This window comes from Prionailurus bengalensis, chromosome C2 (assembly GCF_016509475.1).
Source record: "Prionailurus bengalensis isolate Pbe53 chromosome C2, Fcat_Pben_1.1_paternal_pri, whole genome shotgun sequence".
Classification (NCBI taxonomy): domain Eukaryota; kingdom Metazoa; phylum Chordata; class Mammalia; order Carnivora; family Felidae; genus Prionailurus; species Prionailurus bengalensis.
Window position 1 is genome coordinate 90599758 of NC_057350.1, and position 21644 is coordinate 90621401.

Here is a 21644-nt window from a genome sequence, read left to right on the forward strand (position 1 = left end):
AAAATGTAAATGAATCTTAATAAATGACTCCAAATGACATGTACCCATGTCATTATTGGAACTTACCTGTTGAATTATTTATGGGTAAAAAACCAGGAAGAGCTAGAAAGTACTCCAAAAGAGACTGAAGGGATAAGAGAAAATACAACTCTTCTTTTGCCTCTGGAGGTGTCAAAGGAAGATGATTCACAATCTGTTTTCCGTGGTGGAGTTGTTATTCCTTTTAAGATGCTCAAGGGATTGCTTTCCTGCTGGTGGTTGGATATGCATCCAGTGGAACACTCGGCCCTGTGACAATACTGTCCTTTTTGATGGGCTGTGAAATATGTCTAGTCTATCAGCCCACACGTGGTGACATGCAGTGATATGAACTCAAAACTATTAAAATAAAAATGTATGGCAGACTTTTACCAAAGCACTTCTTTATTTTGATTATTTATGTCATCCTTGTAGGATGCAACAACCTATGGATTATAACTCCTTGGGGGTCTAGACCGTGTTTTATTTGTCTTTGTGTTCCTACTAAAGCCTCAGGTGGAGGCCACACTGTATTTTCAGTCATCTTCTTTCCTAGAAGCATTTGAAGAAGCTCTGGCCAGGCAGTTCAATATTTATTGAACAGAACTAAAAGAAATCAAATAAACAAAATACTTATAGATGGTATCACCCCACATGGCACATAAACAACCTTCCTCCCATAGTGAATGTAATATTTTAACTATGAAGAGGTAACCAATTGCAGAACCATTTCTCAGTTATACCAGTGGGTATAAAAATACCATGTGATTTCATTTCATCAATGCAGTGGACAAAGAAGAATTATTGTTTCTTTTACTTTGTGGCTCTGGTGAGTCCTCAGGAAGTGTAGTTGAAAAATCGATTTTCCAGGCTGAGGTCTTTGCTGGTCACAGTTCAGGGATTAGAGAAATCCAATTTGAGGAAAATACCGGTCTGCCTGAAGGCACCCTTATAGCTTATCTCTTTGAGGTACTAAGATGGCTTCTCTTCTGGGTGAATATACAAGCTGGGATTTTCATCTGTCAATATAGAACTCCCTCCTTGCTCCTTATATTATGGGTATTTGAACCTATGGATTTTTTCCCCTTCATTCAGAAACAAAGGGCATTTGTACTTCACCAGTGGGTTTAAATATGCTCCAACTGCTATTTAGGTCCTGCTAGGACCTGCTGATGTAGGTGCTGTTTGACGAACCTTGATCTAATGGACATGTTCTCCATCCTCTTGTCTGGGAAGACTAATTTCCATCCTTGTAGTGTAATTTAAGATATTGTCTACTTGATCATAAATAAGTCTTGGTAAGACCAAGTTCCATAAGGGGTCAAGGGTAAGATTGACATTTGTTTTGATTATTCTGAGCATCAAAATATTTAATATGTAGGGTCCATTTCATAGAGGATTCTGTAGATAACTATGCCTAAAGGTAACTGGTTGACCTCAACAGAACCCACACTGAATGCAAATCATATGTACCTTACTCCTCATATAAGCTATGTTGTCCTTGCTACATAACTAAAAATTGTTCAATTTCTCTCCTGGATAAACAGCTTCTAATTATTGGTAGCATATCTAGGCATGAATCATGACTAAATTGCCAGCCCCTAGCACAGTGTCTGGCAAAGGAAGTTACTCAATAAATGGAAGAAGTTGTTGAATAAATAAATATATCCTAAAATTATGGTATAAACACTTAACACATAACTGATGAGAGAGTCTTTTATTTATTTATTTGTTTATTTATTTATTGCATACACTACAAACCTAAGGAGCAACTCGTTCACAATCCTATTGGGGATACTTGAAGCTAATGCAAGAATATTAGGAACAAATATTTAGGAATGACAATGGCATCTTAGCATAGGTTTTTCTCATATGTATAGATTTGTTGAACTGATCTGGGCATAGTATCACATTGTGAAGAACTATATAGTATTGTTCTCTTAATTCAAAGTCCCTACTCCCTCAGGGTAAAGGGTAAAGATATTAGCCACAAATGATCAGGGCAGTACTGTGGATCCTTTTCTTTCAGTGCATTCTGGATTCTACATTGTCCTATCTTACCTGACCTGCATTGTAACTGTCTTGAGGTCTGGAACACACTGAAACCTTCCTAGTTTTACTCACTCTGGGTCAATTGCTGTGATTTCTTTTCTTTTTTAAAAATTTTACTTTACTTTTCCAAGATTTTATTTTTAAGTAATCTCTATAGTCAAGATGGGGCTTGGACTTACAACCCCAAGATCAAGTGTCTCATGCTGTAATGACTGAGCCAGCCAGGCTCCCTGATTTCTATTTTTCTTAACCTAAAAATGCTTGGACCGGTCCTTAAGCAATATGATGTTTTCATTACGCCATTTACAATTTGAACTCATTTTCCTTTTGATATGGAAGAATTGGGGTGAAGCAGGATTCTGGTGTGGCTGTATAGCAACATCAATATAGCTTCTGGGAGCTGTCCACAGATGCATGGGGAAACATTTCATAGTTGGCCATGGCTTTAGAAGATACATGGGTATCTTCTGGTCTTAGTACTCCCTAGATGGCTTTTTCTCCTTGCTCAAATACTGACTGAATCTTTGCCTCAAATGATACTCCCTGTCTCTCACCCTGAAACTTTGGAGAAGAAAGGACAATGTTGTTCTTAGGACTGTAGCTTAAACAGATATATGGTGGCTTATTGAACTCTTTTGTGTTCATATGTCCAGTTTGCATGTATGAATTCTTGTATGGTTGTGTATGTAAGGTGAGCACACTGCTTATAACCTAAAGTAACTAAGAGGATGAATGATCATTGTAATTGGTTTTAAGGCCAGACATCACTTCATTGTCCGCTGTCTTTCCGAATTCCGTAAGATATATAACTTGAGTAGTGGCAACCTCTAACATTTTTGCGGATGGGAACCATCTGAAGCTTTGCCTTCTGTCCTTTGTATCTACACACTGCCTTCATTTCCTATGGTTTCTCACCATTATGGGTTTGCCTTCTTTGCTCCTGCCTCTGCTGCCCTCTGCTGGAAAAGCTTTAAAGCCCAATTCTGATTTGTCCTGGAGTTTTTGTTTAGTTTTGTTTTATTTGCAGCATTGCTCACAAAACTGTGAATTACACTCTTACACTTCAGGATCAGGAAATTCTTCTGGAAGTTCAGTTGCCTGTGATTACAGAGAAGTTGCCTGAGAGCTTTGTAGCCCCTCATTCAGCGAGATGCCCATTCTCATTAGCGTTAGAAATTTCTCCTGACCTGGCCCATTTCTTGTTTCTCAAAAGTATGTTGGGGCATTTTTTCTCCAACGGGGCATCTATATTCTTCAGAGTCTGACAAGGCACACCAATTTATTTTCATGGATCACTGGATGTTCATTGACAAATACTGTTATTTGTCAGGTTTCAGGTAAAGCTATGTCCATAGGAGCCTATACAGTTTGTATGTCTTCACCCTGCTTCCAATTCTGTGGAATAATATTTGCTCCTCATCAGACTACTCAAGGACACAGCTGGCTGTTAGCAGAATAAGAACTAGAATCTAGCTCTCTGTCAGTCCACAGATCTCTCCACAGCAAACAAAGCCATGGCTGCTGGCAACACAATTTATTTAACATATAGACATAAATTATACTTTCAGGATATGTGAGTCATAAAACAGGAAAATGACAGAAAGCATCTGGTTTATTATGTTTATTGTTCAGTTTCACTGAGGATTTTTAGTTTTTGAAATAGAGAAGTGTTGCAGAGAATCCACAATGAAGAGATAATTTTGTTTTGTGTTTTGATTGAGCCGAAATATTTATCTACCTTGATTTTCAGCTCAAAAGCTCCTAAAGTGATCAGCAGCTGTTCATTCAAGAGTGCACTACCTCTCTGAATATGGAACAAAATATATTTGTCTTTGAAATTTCACAAAGGAAATAAAAGAAAGGATGGCTTCTTTGTGGTGAAACAAACAAGCCCTGGCATGAGAAATCTGATCAGTACAGCTTGCTGAGTTTTCTTAGTAATCAATATTCCCCGTCTCATAAATGGTATGGCTCCGGAAATTCATTCTGTAAATTGTTCTCATTGTACCTTCTGACCAATTTTATCATAATGCTTTGGCAATACTGATTTTGACCATAAGTTTGCCTTTAAAAGGTAAAGAAAAATCTACTATGGTATATAACAGTATAATAAAGAACAAATATAACTGGCTTTTTTTTCTTCCCATGTCTAGCTTAGTAAAAAAAGATATTTTATAAAAGACAAGATTATTTTAGCTTAAATATCTGATGAGTGCAACAAGATTTAAAACTGTATTATCTGTTTGAAAAATGAGTACAGTCTTCTATACAATCACAAATTTGTTTTTTATGTGGAAAATAGGCACAAATTTATTCAATTCAATGCAAATTCATGAGCAAATGTAGATGATATATGTTCCAGGAATGTGTATTTTATCAATATTTACCTACATAGTGATACTGATTCTAAAGAACAGTATCCATAGAAGAAACAGAGACATTTATATAAAGAATTTGTGTTGGGGTGCCTGGATGGCTCATTTGGCTGAACGTCCAACTTCGGCTCAGGTCATGATCTCATTGTTTGTGAGTTTGAACCCTGCATCAGGCTCTGTGCTGACATCTCAGAGCCTGGAGCCTGCTTTGGATTCTGTGTCTCCCTCTCTCTCTCTGCCTCTCCCCCTCTCGTGCTCTCTCTCAAAACTAAATAAACATTAAAAAAAAGACAAAGAATTTGTTTCACGTAAAGGTACCCATTTCATCTATTCCAGAAAAATTCTATCAGTGATGAACTGATTGAAAAACCAATGCTACTTAAACAATTCAAGAGTTAAAAAGTAGTCATTCTAGATAGTTCTTATTTTATCTTTTTAAATTTTATTTCCTATGTGATTAACATGCAATGTTTTATTAGTTTCAGGTGTACAATATAGTGATTCACCGATTCCATATAGTCTTATCATGGCAAGTGCACTCCTTAATTCCCATCACCTATTTAACCCACCTCCCCACCCACCTTCCTTCTGGGACCCATCAGTTTGTTCTCTATAGTTAAGAATCTGTTTCTTGGTCTCTCTCTTTCTCTCTCTCTCTTTTCCCCTTTGCTCATTTGTTTTGTTTCTTCAATTACACATATGAGTGAAATCTTACAGTATTTGTCTTTCTCTGACTGACTTATTCCACTTAGCATTATACTCTCTAGTTCCATCCATGTCATTGTGAATGGGGAGATTACAATCACCAATTTTTTAAATATGAAATTTATGGTCAATTTGGTTTCCATACAACACCCAGTGCTCATCCCAACAGGTGCTCTCCTCAATACCCATCACCCACCCTTCCCTCCCTCCCACCCCCCATCAACCCTCAGTTTATTCTCAGTTTTTAAGAGTCTCTTATGGTTTGGCTCCCTTTTTTTTTCCTTCCCCTCCCCCATGGTCTTCTGTTAAGTTTCTCAGGATCCACATAAGAGTGAAAACATATGGTATCTGTCTTTCTCTTTATGACTTATTTCACTTAGCATTAACACTCCAGTTCCATCCATGTTGCTACAAAAGGCCATATTTCATTCTTTATCATTGCCACGTAGTATTCCATTGTGTATATAAACCACAATTTCTTTATCCATTCATCAGTTGATGGACATTTAGGCTCTTTCCATAATTTGGCTATTGTTGAGAGTGCTGCTATAAACATTGGGGTACAAGTGCCCCATGCATCAGCACTCCTGTATCCCTTGGGTAAATTCCTAGCAGTGCTATTGCTGGGTCCAATTTGTAAAGCACTGACTAGTATGGACAGGAATTGCCAATCTACCTTGAATGGACCAATCTGGCTCAATGCTTGTTTTTGTAAATAGAATCTTGTTGGAACACAGCCACATTCATTCACTTATGTATTGTCTGTGGCTGTTATGCTACAATGGCAAAGTTGAGTAGTGGCAAACTGTATGGCACACAAAGTCAACATATTTATTATCTCACCCTTTACAGGAAAAGTTTGCTGATCTCTGGTATAGAACAGTGAATTTATGAAGTATTGCAATTTCATTGACATTAATATAATTCTACTTGTCATTCTCTTAACATCATTATCTTTTCTGTAAACTGTTAAATTACTCCCCACATGGAAATAACTTCATTACCCATTCCCAGATGTAAATATGCCTATTAACTGCTTTTTGTATTCTTTTGGTCAAAGATACAGGTCTACATGGTTATAATAACACACATACTGTGCTTTATCAATCAGAATAAGTAAGAATATATTATTAGGAATTGCTTATCCTAGATTGTAGCAAAATCTTATAACTGATTAAGAATATACCTTGTGGAATACTGAACTTTGTGTTTCTTGAGGTTCAGTAAGTTTAGAGATTACCTAGTGTCACACAGATGGCAAGACCAGTACAAGTTACATTGTCTTTCTGGCTCATTTATAGGTTGAATCACCAGACAACTATGATTTCCTTCAGTTTGTTCTCTGCAGAGATAAACATGACATCTTCTTTTATGAGTGTGAGGATGCTGTATGAAATGCATCTCAGAAATCTGGACATGTTTATTTAGAACGTTACTGCAGGGTTTTGGAACAGGCTCAGTGTTCATTCTGCAGCACCCTCTGCTATGCCAGCAGGATTCAGTGGGCACTGTGGGAACATTTGTTTACCAAGGGTGTTGACATTAGTTGATTGGATTAGTGATTATGGTACATATTGAATATCTATTCACTTTCTCTTCACCAATAAGTTTAGAATGTAACCTGTGTATTGGGTCTGCAGGTGTTATGTTTCTCAAGAAGTATTTAAATATGTATGGAAATAACAGAGCAATGTTGTCCCTATTGTGACTCACATTTGTTAATTAATGGATGCAAATTGCATTACCATTTATTTATTTATTTTTCTTATTTATTTTTAAAATATTTTTTTAAGTTTATATATTTATTTTGAGAGAGCAGAGACAGCATTAACTGTGGAGGAGCAGAGAGAGAGAGAAAGAGAGAGAAAATCCCAAGCAGGCTCTGCAGGAGTCATTGCAGAGCCCCACATGGGGCTCAAACTCATGAAACCATGAGATCATGACCTGAGCTGAAATCAAGAGTTGGACGCTTAACTGACTGAGCCACCCAGGTGCCCCTGTATTAAAATTTAAAATTGTATATGTATTTATGCCATGATTATCTATAAACCAGAAATACAGCTTAAAATTTGGAAGCAAGTTTAGTTTATAATACCTAACCTCTGTGTCTCAGATATTTCGTATTATATTTTGAAATGAGGATTAAATATTTCAACTCCCTAAAAATGTTTGTATGGATTTAATGTTTACTAAAAGCAACAGTACTTTCTTTTAAAAAATCCATATGAGAAATAAGAAAAAACATGTACTGACTTGGGTATGCTTTTTGAATGCCTACTACATGTACCTTTGGCATCTAGGACAACCAAAGATGAAAACAAAGTGGGAAAAAGCAGTGTCATAAGCTGAATGCTTGTGTCCCCCAAAATTCATTGTGGAAACATAATCCCCAATGTGATGGAATTAGGAGATGGGCCTTTTGGAAGTGATTAGGTGATGAGGGTAAAGCCCCCATCAATGGGATTCATGTCCTTATAAAAGACCTTAGAGAGCTTCCTTGCTCATTCTGCCATGTGAGGACACAGCAAAAAGATGGCAAGTCTATGAGTGAGGAAGTGAGCTCTCAGCAGACACCATATGTGCCAGGGACTTGATTTTGGACTTCTTAGCCTCCAGAACTGTGAGACATAAATTTCCGTTCTTTATAGGCTACCAAGTTTATGGTAATTTGTTATAGTAGCTTGAGCTAAGACAAACAGTAAAAAATAATGCTTATGTGGGAAGAACATAAATAAAAGTTGATGACAATGATATCAACTCCAAGGTTTATTTTCTAAGGTACTAAGTCTTCAAAATTTTATGTGTAATCTACACTTAATACTGCATCTTCTTCCATTCTGAGCTTTGTCTTTTATTTTTGTTTTTTGTTTTTGTTGTTGTTATTGTTGTTGAGTAGAAGTTTTCAGTGTAATCAGTGTAAATTTATCATTAGTTTCCTTTATGGGATTGTTTTTACATCTTGTTTATACCAAATACTTAGGTTCCCATATTTTATGCTAAGAGTTTTAAAGTTTTGTTTCTATTATGTTTGTACCTTCAGTACACCTGGATTTGAAGTTCATGTACACTGTGAGATAGGGATCTGGTGTATTATTCTTCAAGGGGAAACCAATTGTTTTTCATGATTTATAGAAAATTCCACCCATTCTCCACTGATCTATCATGTATAAAATTTCCAGTGTCTCTTTCTGGGTTCTTTATACTCTTCTGAGCTCCTTATTCTTAGCTCTCTCTCTCTCTCTCTCTCTCTCTCTCTTTTTATTTCAAGTTTTTGTTTACATTCTACTTAATTAACATACATGGTAAAATTGGTTTCAGTGTAGAATTTAGTGATTCATCACTTATATATAACACCCAGTGCTCCTCACAAGGGCCTTCCTTATTATCTTTATTCCTTTCTGCTTGTGTCAGTGTTTAGTCACAATTAATAATAGAGTTTGACAATCAGTTATGAGATCTAGTAGGTCTAATTGTTCTCCTTTTTTTTTTTATTAGAGTCCTAGCTAGTGCTGGTTATTAGTTGTCCATGTGCATTGTTTAATCAGTTTATCAAGTGCTATGGAAAACCTTCTTCGGATTTTGATGGTAATTGTATTGAATTGATTAATCTTTATTTTTGTGTAACTTTTATCTTAATGATTTAATAATATCTTATCCACGAATATGGTGTATTTAATATACCATAGTTAATAGTTAAATACACTGTTTTAGATAATTGATCATGTATTTCAGTTAGATTTTATAGTTTCTCTTAAAAGGGTCTTAGAAATGTTTTATTAGATTTATTCTTGGTTACATACATATTTTGGTTATTATCGTAAATTTTATATATGTGTGTGTGTGTGTGTGTGTGTATAATTCTAAAATTACATTTTCTATAAATTTTTTTTAATGTTTATTTATTTTTGAGAGAGAGACAGACAGAGACAGAGACAGAGACAGAGTGCAAGCAAGGAAGGGCAGAGAGAGAGGGAGACACAGAATCCAAAGCAGGCTCCACGCTCCGAACTGTCAGCACAGAGCCTGCGGGGCTTGAACCCACAAATCACGAGATCATGACCTGGGCCAAAGTTGGAAACTGAACCAACTGAACCACCCAGACACCCCTAAAACCACATTTTCTAAATGAGCATAAAGAAATGAAATTCTTTTACTTCCATAACAACATACTTTTCTCAGTAATTGATGAAGTAGATACATTATAATGTGTGTACAGGTTTTAACATAAAAGTTCACCCAAAGAATGTTGCACCTTTATTCTAACAATTGGAGATTTTATTCTTCCTGAGCACATGTAGAATGTTCATAAAATTGATCTATTTTCTGCCTTGTCAACCTTTTATTTTTATTCATGTTAAATATTTTAACTCATATATCAGATTTTAATTGCATTGATTTAATTTTTCATTATAGAAATCTGTTTCCTTTTCTTTTTTTTTTTTTAAATTTTTTTTTCAACGTTTATTTATTTTTGGGACAGAGAGAGACAGAGCATGAACAGGGGAGGGGCAGAGAGAGAGGGAGACACAGAATCGGAAACAGGCTCCAGGCTCTGAGCCATCAGCCCAGAGCCTGACGCGGGGCTCGAACTCACGGACCGCGAGATCGTGACCTGGCTGAAGTCAGACGCTTAACCGACTGCGCCACCCAGGCGCCCCTGTTTCCTTTTCTTTTTAAGATTTACTGGTATGTTTGAATAGTGCGTTCTAGCATTCTTATGTTTCTAATCTCTTTATTACTTTAATTGTTCTTATTTAATACTCAATATCTGAGATTTCTGTTGTTCTACTTATTCTTGTTGGTGCATTTTGCCTTAGGTATTTGTATATGTTTAGTCTACGGACATACCACCCTGAATGCACCCGATCTCGTCTTATCTCAGTATTTGTATATGTTTTATTTCCTTACCATGTTTGTTTGGTGGCTTTATTTGTGAAAATCCTATAAGGCCTGGTTTGAGGATTCATCCTTTGAGAGAAGCTTTGCATCTGTTCCTACTAGGCATCAAGAAGTATTAACAGCCCAACCCTACTTTAAATTGATTTCTTAATTTGAGGTTCTCAGGACCATTCAGATTGCATAAATCCATATCTTAACCTCATGGGAAACAAGAATTGTGGTTATGCATTTTAGGGGAGACTTTTCCCTATCTAGAATTCAAGTTCAGAAGAGAGAAATTCCACATCATCTTCTTTTGGTGGAAGCTAATTTATTTTAAAATCAAGAGTATATTCTGTAAAATAATCTGAATTTATGTACTGGTCACACTTCTAACTCACATGTGGACCTTGTGCTCTGTGCTTTGCATGGCCATCAAAACCTAAGCGTCTTGATTGCTAAGATTGTCAAATGTTCCCACAGCAATTATTGTTTCAACATTAGTTTATTACCCTGGTTTCCCATTCTCCATTTGTTTTTGGCCCTTGAGAATTTCCCTTATTTTCTGGCAAATCTATGTATGTGTTTGAAGGATATTTCTCATCGTGTACCAGTTTTATCAGGCTATCTGGCTCACCACCCCCCTAACAATAAGTTTCTGAGATCCTCCCACTTTGGTTTTCTTTTTCAACATAACTTTGACTATTTGAGGTCTTTTGACTTTAGCGTCTACTACAAAGCTGTAATCATCAAGTCAGTATGGTACTGGCACAAGAACAGACACATAGACTAATGGAATAAAATAGAGAACCTGATACTGGACCCACAAATGTATGGCCAACTAATCTTTGATAAGGCAGGAAGGAGTATCCAATGCATAAAAAGACGGTCTCTTTAGCAAATGGTGCTTGGAGAACTGGACAGCAACATGCAGAAGAATGAAACTGGACCACTTTATTACGCCATACACAAAACCAAACTCAAAATGGATGAAAGACCTAAATGTGAGGCAGGTTACCATCAAAACCCTAGAGGAGAAAACAGGCAACAACCTATTTGACCTCAACTGCAGCAATTTCTTGCTCAACACATCTCCAAAGATAAGGGAAATAAAAACAAAAATGAACTATTAGGACCTCACTAAGATAAAAAGGTTCTGCACTGCAAAGGAAACAATCAACAAAACTAAAAGGCAACTGACAGAATGGGAGAAGATATTTGCAAATGACATATCAGATAAAGGGTTAAGTATCCAAAATTTATAAAGAACTTACCAAACTCAACACATGAAAAACAAATAATCGGTGAAGAAATGGACAGAATACATGAGTAGACACTTCTCCAAAGAAGACATCCAGATGGCCAGCAGACAAATGAAAAGATGCTCAACATCACTCATCATCAGGGAAATACAAATCAAAACCACATTGAGATACCACCTTACACCAGTCAGAGTGACCTAAACTAACAACTCAGGAAACAACAGATGTTGGTGAGGATGTGGAGAGAGGGGACCCCTCTTGCCCTGTTGGTGGGAATGAAAACTGGTGCAGCCACTCTGGAAAATAGTGTGGAGCTTCCTCAAAAAATTAAAAATAGAACTACCTTATGACCCAGCAACAGTGCTACTAGTAATTTATCCAAAGGATACAGGGGTGATGATTCATAGGGGCCCATGTACCCATGGTTATTTATAGCAACTATCAACCATCGCCAAATTATGGAAAGCACCCAAATGTCCATCAACTGCTGAATGGATAAAGAAGATATGGTTTATATATACAATGGAATACTACTTGGCAATGAAAAAGAATGAATTCCTGCCATTTGCAGCAATGTGGGTGGAACTGGAGGGTATTATGCTAAGTGAAATAAGTCAGTCAGAGAAAGAGAAATATCATATGTTTTCACTCATGTGTGGAACTTGAGAAACTTAACAGAGGACCATGGGGGAAAGAAGGGGAAAAACTAGTTTCAAACAGAGAGGGAGGCAAACCATAAAGAGACTCTTGAATGCAGAGAACAAACTAAGGGTTGATGGGGGGAGGAGTTGGGGAGGGGAGAAATGGGTGATGGGCATTGAGAAGGGCACTTGGGATGAGCACTGGGTGTTGTATGTAAACAATGAATCACTGGAATCTACCCCCAAAACCAAGAGCACACTGTATACACTGTATGTTAGCTAATTTGACAATAAATTAAAACAATATAAATAAAATAAAATAAAATAAAATAAAATAAAATAAAATAAAATAAAATAAAATAAAATAAAATAAGATCTGAAAGTGAATTCTTGAGGATAGTTTTAAAATGAAACTTCCAGATCAAAGGATATGTAGCCTGGTCATTTTCAAAATTCCTGCCTCCCCCACCTCCCAAAATGAGGGGCAAATTTGCAATCCTGTCAGCAATATTTAGTGCCTAATATTTTGCACCCTTGATAAATTTTGCTCTTATTAATAAAACAATGCAACCATTCATATTTGTTTTAATGTGTGCTTCTTTTATTATTTTTATGAAGATCATCTTTTTTATATGGTCAGGGGCCATTGGTTTTTATTTTCTATAAATTTGCTATTCTTCTGTTTTTCCAGCTAGGAAAAATGCAATAAAAGGAGAGAAAGGAAAGGGGGGAATAAAGCATTATTTAAAATTTTAAATCATTTATCTTTTGGAGCTGGTGTTTTGTGTCTGGTGGTTCTTTGGGTGGATGGGCTTTAGGTATTTATATGTTCCCTGAATCTGTGTGCAAAAATGTGCGGTAGCAATATATATTTTCAGATGATCTGTATCTATAATTTTCATTAAGCTCTTGAAATGTGATTCAGACAGTTAAGAATCAATATATTTGATACAGTTTTATTCTTTTACAAAAAGTTTAGATGCCAATTCATAATTACTCTCTTCAGGAAAGCTTTCTAGAACAGTGGAATCAGAAGAAAAATGGGTACATAGTGAAGAATATAGAATGGAAATGTCCTTGATGGAGGTTTTGGAACTCAAAGGATTTTAGTATCTTAAAAAAAATCCCTCAAAAATGGTTCACTTTTTCCTCTTATTTTATGGTTTGAATTGATAAAACAAAACAAAACAAAAGCTCTGCATAATTAAATACTGATAGTTGTCTTTATAGACGTTAGATCTTGAACATTCTTTACCTCATAGACACACAAGACACAAGTAGACCAATACACAGAAACGAACTTAAACACATATTTTATTTTATTTTTTGTTGTTGTTTTGTTTTTGTTTATATCAACTTTTTATTTGCATTCTAGTTAGTTAACATATAGTGTAATATTAGTTTCGGGAGAATTTAGTGATTCATCATGTGCACATTACACCCAGTGCTCATCACTGTGCCCTTCTTAATGCCCATCATCCATTTAGCTCATCCTCTATCCACCTACCCTCCATCAACTCTCAGTTTGTTCTCTGTAGTTAAGAGTCTCTTACAGTTTGCCTCCCTCTCTTTTTTTCCCTTCCCCCTATGCTCATTTGTTTTGTTTCTTAAATTCCACATAGGGGTGCAATCGTATGGTATTTGTCTTTCTCTGACTTATTTCACTTAACATAATACACTAGCTCCAACCACCTTGTTGCCAATGGCAGGATTATATTCTTTTTTAATGGTGAGTAATATTCCATTGTGTGTGTGAGTAATATTCCATTTTTTTCATCAGTTGATAAACATTTATTTTTTATTTTTTCATCAGTCGATGGACATTTGGGCTGTTTCCATAATTTGCCTATTGTTGATAATGCTGCTATAAATATCAGAATGCATGCATGTGCCCCTTTGGATAGCATGTTTCTATCCTTTGGGTAGATACCTAGTAGTGCATTTGCTGGGTCATCGGGTAGCTCTGTTTTTAACTTTTTGAGGAGCCTCCATACTGTTTTCCAGAGTGGCTGCACCAATTTGGATTCTCACCAACAGTGTAAGAGGGTTTCCCTTTCTCTGCATCCTTGTCAACATCTTCTGTTTCCTGTGTTGTTAATTTTAGCCATTTTAACAGGTGTGAGGGCTTATCTCATCGTAGTTTGATTTGTATTTCCCTGATGATGACTGATGTTAAGCCTCTTTTCATGTGTCTGTGAACCATCTGTATGTCTTCTTCGGAAAAATGTCTATTCATGTCTTCTGTTCATTTCTTAACTGGATTATTTGTTTTTTGGCTGTTAAGTTCAATAAGTTCTTTATATATTTTGTATACTAACCCTTTATCAGATATGTCATTTGCAAATATCTTCTTCCATTTGGTATGTTGCTTCTTAGTTTTGTTGATTGTTTCCTTTTTAGTGCAGAAGTTTTTATCTTGAGAAAGTCCTAATGGTTCATTTTTTTAAAAATACATTTTAAAAACAAAGTTAAATACATAAAGGCTCATGCTTTCTTTTTCTTCCACAGGAGAATATTATATGGACTTTTTCATTGACCTACTTTTTAAGGAATGTGGAGGAGTGGAAAATGGAGGTTGTTGATTCTGCCTTATGGATGAAATATAGAAAACGTAAGTGATGAGACAATGCTGTGAAATTCATTCTAATTAAAATAGAAGCAGAAGATTATAAAATATAGGGCATGAGAGTTATGACCAACTAGTTTAGCCTTGGATTCTAAAATCTAATATGTGTTAATAAATACGATGAATAGGTGATATGCTACGAATTATTTACCAGGCTCATAGGATTCTGAAGTCTTCAATGTTACAATAAAATTATTATTACTCTGGGTCCAATGTGAGGGTCTTCTGCCATTGACTTACTAAATGTAGACCCTGGCATTAACTTTTCCTCCAGGTAATAATCTTTTCCTTAGATGGTTATGTCTCTTTTTTATAAGAAATGTGGCCAATAGAACTTTGATCTTGGTATACTTCCATGGTGTAACTTTTAAGAAGACAAATATAACTAACTTATTTGGTATCAAAATTTCAAAATTACTGTATTTTGATAGTAATTTTGGTAGGGTCAGACAGGAAGAATACATTTAGTGAGGATATTGGCTTCATGAGGACAAGGATCTTTGCATATTTTATTCAATGATGTATCTCAATTACTCAGGATAGTATGAGTACATCATGGATCATTGTTATTGTTTTTATCAGAAACCAGGATGGCATTTTTTATCTTGGGTTCATGCATGAGGATTCTAATCATAATAGCAATGATTCAATATATAGAGTCATAGAATTTCAAGACTACATAGGATGTGATGGGAAAAGATCATATATTGAAATATTTTTATTTTGTGTTAAAGGAAAATAAAGCCCAGAGTGGTTAGTAGCTTGGTACAGGTAACTTAAATAGTTAGTGACAGAACTAGTACTAGAACTCAAGACTACTACTAACTCTCCAGTCAGTGCCTGTCCCACATGTTGTGTTATCATTTTTGTTTCCCTCAGAACATAGAATTTAATCACAGATTCTGGTTTTATTTATTTGTTTGGAGAAACAACTCATATATTATGCAATCCACTCTTATAGCCTATCACTTAGTGGTTTTTACTATATTTGAAATTCTGGGCAACCATCTTTACTATTAAATTCCAGAATATTTTCGTCATCCCAAAATAAAATCCCACATCCATTAGCAATTGTTCTCCATTCCCCACAACTGCCAACCACTGACTACCTTTAATCTACTTTCTGTCTCTATTTCTTTTCCTATTCTGAGCATTTCTTATAAATGGAATCATAAAATATGTGGCATTTTAGGTCTGACTCCTATCACTTTATCATGTTTTCAAGGTTCATCCGTATTGTAGTATGTATCAGCACTTCATTTCTCTTTAGGTCTGGATAATATTCCAGTGTATAGATATACCACATTTTGTTTATCTGTTCATTAACTGATGGGCATCTGGGTTGTTTCCACTTTTTGACTATTATGAATAATGTTGCTATGAATATTTATGCACAAGTTTTTGTGTAGTCATATGCTTTAGTTCTTTTTGATATATACACATAGGACTAGAATTTTTTCTTTCTCTCTCTCTCTCTCTCTCTTTTTAGACAGAGAGCACACACAAGTGGGGGAGAGGGGCAGAGGGAGAGAGAGAGAGAATCTTAAACAGGCTCCATGCTCACTGCAGAGCCCAACACAGGGCTCAATCCCATGACCCTGGGATTATGACCTGAGCCAAAATCAAGAGTCAGACGCACAAATGACTGAACCACCCAGGTGCTTCTAGGACTAGAATTTCTGGTCATGTGGTAACTCTATGTTTAACCATTTGAGGAATTGCTAGAATGTTTTCCAAAGTGGCTATACCAGGGCACCTGGGTAGCTCAGTAGGTTAAGTGTCTGACTCTTGGTTTTGGCTCAGGTTATGATCTCACAGTTTGTGGGGTTGAGCCCCACTTAGGGCTCTGCACTCACAGTATACAGCTTGCTTGGGATACTCTCTTTCCCTCTCTCTCTGCCCCTCCCCCACTCTCTTTCTCTGTCTCAAAATAAATAAACTTTATAAAAAAAACAAAGTGGCTATACCATTTTATACTCCCACTAGCAACGTATTAAGGTTCCAATTTTTCCACATTCTTGCCATATTTTTCCCATTCTTTTTCTTTTAAGTTTCTCCTTTTTTTTGGATTAGCTTGCTCTTTGCTTCAACTGTTATCAACACCGCGCCAGCTGTGATAGTAAAATACTGCCACTAATTGTTTTTGACAAACCTGGCCAGGAAAAAGGCTATTTTCATTGGGTGAACTTTAAGTAAAAAATGAAGACGTACCTTGTGATTAGGGTTCCCAGGAACTACCAGACCAGTAAAATAACTACAGTTTTTTGAGATGAGGCTTTGAAAGAGCTGCAGCCCCATTCTGACTCTTCCTGTGGATATTCAACTGCTGGTTTACACTGTAATTATGGGCTGTTGATTTTTGTGACTATCAGAGAACTCGGGAGAGGGGGACAGGAATAGGGCAAGTTAAAATGCCACAAAACTCACTGTTCATACCAAAAATCAGCAATTTTCTTGAATAAAGCTTTTCCATGTTATTACAAGGCTTTAGTTAATTTCCAGAGTTCAGAGAAGTTGGTTTTGACAATTTTTACTTTTTCTGGCTTTAAAACATTTTTTTTAATGCAGAAGCATCCATTTAACAAATGTAACCATAAAACAAAGTACTATACAGTTTGTGAACATACTTGGCCAAATAATCATGTAATTTTTATACTGAGGAAACTTTTATTATGCTAGATAACACAGTTAAGTGAATACATTTTTAAAATACAGCATGTTAGTAGCTATGATAAAGGCACTTACAGGGTACCAGTTGAGCATAGAATAGGGACAGTTAAATGATGTAAGACTGGTGATAGAAGTATAATTAGAATAAAGGGTTCAGGTAGGAGATGACTTTGGCTTTTTTTTTTTTTGCTAGTGTTTTAGTTGCTTTTTATGAGAGTAGATTTTTGGAGGTCCTTATTCCACCATTCTCATTGACATCATCCCAAACTTGTTTTCTAATTTCCAAGAAATTAAGTCCTGCATGTAGGAAAATAGAGAAAAGGAAAAAACAAAACAGGGAGAAGGGAAAGGGCTTATCTGGGAAATCTGAAAGAAGAAAAATGTGTGCATAATTTGTTTACAGAGGAGACTGAGTACACACTCTTTTATGGATGTATGCCTAAAGGGATGCTAAAAAATACAAGTGGCGTATTTTATGAATCTTTAGAAGATTCATACTTGCAGTGCAAATCTTCCTTTAACAGCATGTGTCAAGTATGTGAAAAGTAAATGCAGTCAAGCCTTTTCTTTCTTTCTTTTCCAGTTTTGTTTTTAGGGAAGAATAAACAATCCAAATAAAAATATTGACCAAGTATAAGCTACACTTCATATGTTAAAATCTAAGCAAATGAAACAAATTGAATGCAAAGCTATGGCTTCAGGACAACATTTTAGGGGAGGGAAATACCCTTAAAATCTGGACTTTGCCAGGGGCGCCTGGGTGGCTCAGTCAAGGTTAAGCATCTGACTTTGGCTCAGGTCATGATCTCCCGGTCTGTGAGTTCAAGCCCTGCATCCGGTTCTGTGGTGACAGCTTAGAGCCTGGAGCCTGCTTCCGATTCTGTGTCTCCCTCTCTCTATGCCCTTCCCCTGCTTATGCTCTATCTCTGTCTCTCTGTCTCTCTCAAAAATAAACAAACATTAAAAAAAAGCTAGACTTCGCCAGAATTCATGATTTCCACCTTCTTTCTATATTTGGACTAAGAAGGTCTTCAAATGGTGACAATTTCCAACTTAAATTCCATCTTAGAGCTCAGTTACCACCACTTTAGAAAGTGCTCTAATAAACTAATTCCTACTGGGTTTTTAATTACTGATAATTATAAGATGCAAAACCATTAAAGACATAACCCTTATGTCAGTATACCCTTCTGTGAATCATACAGGAAATTAATTTCAGGGAATATTGCCTTTGATGACATATCTACCCTCTCCCCACCTGTTCTCCTGGGACTATTTGAAATATGTGACAAGCACTGTTGATACTTGTTAGCATTTTTATCACAGGGTTATCAGAAGAAAACAATTAACAGGACACAGAGCAGTAAAGGTAGCATAGCTAAATAGAAAGAGATGACTTTGAATTTATGTAATTCAGATCTAACACCCACCAGCTGTACAGCTTTTAGGAAATTTCCTAACTCTCTGAAACTATTTCCTTGCCTTTGAATTGGAAATAACACTTACTTCATACGGTTGTAGGAGAAAACTAAATGGTATATCTTGTACAAAGTGCTAAAGAAAGAACAATTGTTATGGGGGCAGTGGTGGCGAATATGGTCATAGTCAAGTTCATGGTTGCATTCAGGGCCACAAGAAGGCTGAGATTCTGCACGGGCCCATGGTATGAGAATGTCTTCCACCTCCTTTGCTGAGTTAAGGATCCCATCTTCAAAATCCTCTGCTACTGAGGGCTCAGTTGTGTGGATGTGTGCTTTGCCCATGCCCAGTGTTCTCTAGCAGTCACTGAAAATGCATGTGAGGGAAACTTCCATTCTTTCAAGAGCCTTCAGTTAATCTAGCAACTCTGGAACATTTTCAGTTGAGTTTTTGGAACACTGAATCACATTAAATCCACCATCATTACTCACTTTGGTCCCAATTAGCAGGCAGATGGAAGAGACCATAATTGTTTACACACACACACACACACACACACACACACACACACACACACTTTTTTCCCCTCTCTCTGCAAGCTACTATTTTGATGTATAATGGTAAGAGAACAAGCTGGTCTGAAAGAGTCAGTTCTAATTTTCCTCAGTGTTTCTCTGCCCCCATGCCATCAGCATGGTAGCTATGAGATCACACTATGTCCTGTTAGCGACAAGTTGAGGCCACTTTACCAATGCTATAATTTTAGCAAGGTACAATTAGAATTATATGATAGAAAGGTATTTACATTTTGGCAAATCAATTCTGCTTATGTAAATCCTTAAATTAAAGATTTTCTTCTTCAATAAGGACATGTCACACTCATAATTACCTTTGGTTAGGGAGATTTTCCCCATGTTTTTCATGCATGTGATATTTGGCTTTTTTTTTGCTGCAGAAAGGTTGAGTTTTCAGGATTTGAGGTCTTTACCAAAGATATGGGGGTGGAGATGTATAGGAAGGTATGGTTTGAAGAGATAACTCTTAGTAGGAACTAGGGCAAAAACCAAACAATGTGGGAGTGGCATGAAGGACAGGGCAGATTTTAAGTGAGATGCTCAGTTGTCTGAATTGGAGTACTGGGTGAATTTTTCTGTCTCTCTATTTTTCTGGTATTTCATTGATAGGTACCAATGAAAGAGAAGTAGGTATAGAGATAGTGAAGAGTATAAATTTTGGACATGCCCACGAAATAGGTAGACTATCTCATTAGGTAGAGATCTATTGAGATATAAATGTTTGGGGTACCAGTGTAAATGTGGTATTCAAAGCTCAGGGAGTAGATAAGATATTAAGGAGACTGTGCATGGAAGGGAACTTCAGACAGAACCTGGAAGAACATTAACATTGAAGGAGATGCCGGAATAAAAGGACAAATGTGAAAGATTCAGAAGAGCGGATGCAGAGGTAGCAAGATAATCAAGAGGGAGTTGTGCCGCGAAAGTCAGGAAGGAAGAAGGTTTCAGGAGAGAGAGGTTAATAGTGACCACTGCTATAGTTTCCTAACTGGTCTCTCTGCCTCTAGTCCCTTCTCCCATGCTCACTAACCTCATTCTGCTGTCCTAAGTCTCTCTCCTAGCACACAAATCTTTTTGCTTTCTTAGACTTGTAGTTATCGGATGTCTATAGCATTCAGACTTTCATATAGAAAAGAATTACCTAAGTCTAAATCATCACATAAGCCTAAACTGGCTAATTGAAAATCCAGTCCTGGGCCTCATACCCAGAGATACTAATTAGGATGTTTGGATCTGAGAATATGTTTTTTTTTAAAAAGGCCCCCAGATGGTTCAGTTGCAAATGGCCTATTGACAGTTTATGAAACAGTGGCCTACAGGACGAAGTTCAAGTTCCCCAGTAAAAGATTCATGGCCTTTTGCCTCTGGCTTCAATCTCCATTTCCCTTCTGACAACTCCCTTCCCCCTTCCCCCAGTTCACCTCCATTGTGGACTCTATTTTCTAACCTTGCCAGACTCACAAGGACAGGTTGGAGTTGGCGGGGAGAAAAGTCCTTTCTGGAAAAGCAACTGGCTTATGCAAAGGGACCAAGGTGAAGGCAACATAGGATGTGAGAAAATAGGGACCAGTTCAGTTTGAATGGTTGTAGATGCATACAGTAACGGGTCTGGAAAGACAAGATGGGGTCAGACTGTGGAAAGCACCAAATGCCAGATTGGGGACTTTAGGATTGTTTTACAGTAAATTGAGATGCTTGGCTTTTTCATGGTTTTGTTCTGTTTGCTTGTTTTTCTTTTTTTATCTGGAAGGTATCAGTACCTTCTTACTATTGAATCTGTCTTTACTGTTGATTTTTTTTTTTCTGAGTCTGGACTTCATGAGGAGGATTCTAAAAATGAAGACTTGAGTTTTAAGGAAGGAAATTTTAAATTTCTGGAATGATTAGAGAATCTTGAATTATCCAGATTTAAATTTAACCACAGTCACGAGGCAATTAATCATCTTTCCGTTTTCGTAAGCCTGGTTAAGAGGCAGGTAAGCCAGTGTGACTACACTCTTAACCTTTGTGAAAGAAAAAAAAAAAAGCAAGATACAGCTCAAGTGGCTGGAGTTCTGACTCTTCACTATAAAACTGAACACCGTGTATTTTTTTCTCCAAGGGAAGATTTCTGCCTAGCTGGGTCCAAGAGAACATACGAGCACCTTATGCTGAACACACACTTAGAGAACTGGATGGGTTTTGCCATCTGCTAAGCCTCGCATAGCCTCCAGTTTGAAGTTGCAACGATGTCAGAAGCTGATTTAAGCAGCTTACATATGTTGCACTGCAGGAAAAACATTGGACGTTGGGGACTCTGAAAAACAATGCTAAGCATTTGGGGTCCATAAATGTTTTGTGTTTGTGACAAAATATGCCCAGTAGCCATAGGGCAACACTGTTTCCCCCCTTAAATTTGAATGTAGGTTTTTATCCTTTGCTTT